The sequence below is a fragment of the Penaeus monodon genome, chromosome 27, assembly GCF_015228065.2.
Source record: "Penaeus monodon isolate SGIC_2016 chromosome 27, NSTDA_Pmon_1, whole genome shotgun sequence".
Classification (NCBI taxonomy): domain Eukaryota; kingdom Metazoa; phylum Arthropoda; class Malacostraca; order Decapoda; family Penaeidae; genus Penaeus; species Penaeus monodon.
Genome location: NC_051412.1, coordinates 19,286,446 through 19,286,791, shown reverse-complemented (window position 1 = coordinate 19,286,791; position 346 = coordinate 19,286,446). Strand labels below are relative to the sequence as shown.

General features: G+C 37.9%; 1 protein-coding gene across 1 annotated transcript in view; it reads right to left on the bottom strand.

Moving 5' to 3' along the window:
- The window catches only part of LOC119590656 (proteoglycan Cow-like), a gene marked incomplete in the record, with an annotated part of 201,110 nt that overhangs the window by 17,782 nt on the left and 182,982 nt on the right, over positions 1-346 (bottom strand).

Below are 346 nucleotides of genomic sequence, written 5' to 3'. Positions count from 1 at the left end.
CCCTTGATGGAATTATCAATAAAGAAAAAAAGAAGGAAAGGTGAAGTGTGCTTGGAGTGAAAGAGAAGCAGATATGCGCTTGTTTGTGGGTGTATTTGTCTGGTGGAATGGGTGCGTGTATTTTTTTTTTCAGTATGTGCATATTTTTTGCGGATGCGTTAGCTTGCGTGAGTGTATGCATATATGTTTTTGATTGTCTTTGTGTGCATGTCTAAAACTGATTTCATGCATGTATGTGTCCGAGATGTCACAGAGCAGAAATGTCCTAATATGCTATCAATAAAGAATAAAGGAAACGACGTAAACAAATGCTAGAACGAACACGAAAGGACTACGTACTCAAAAG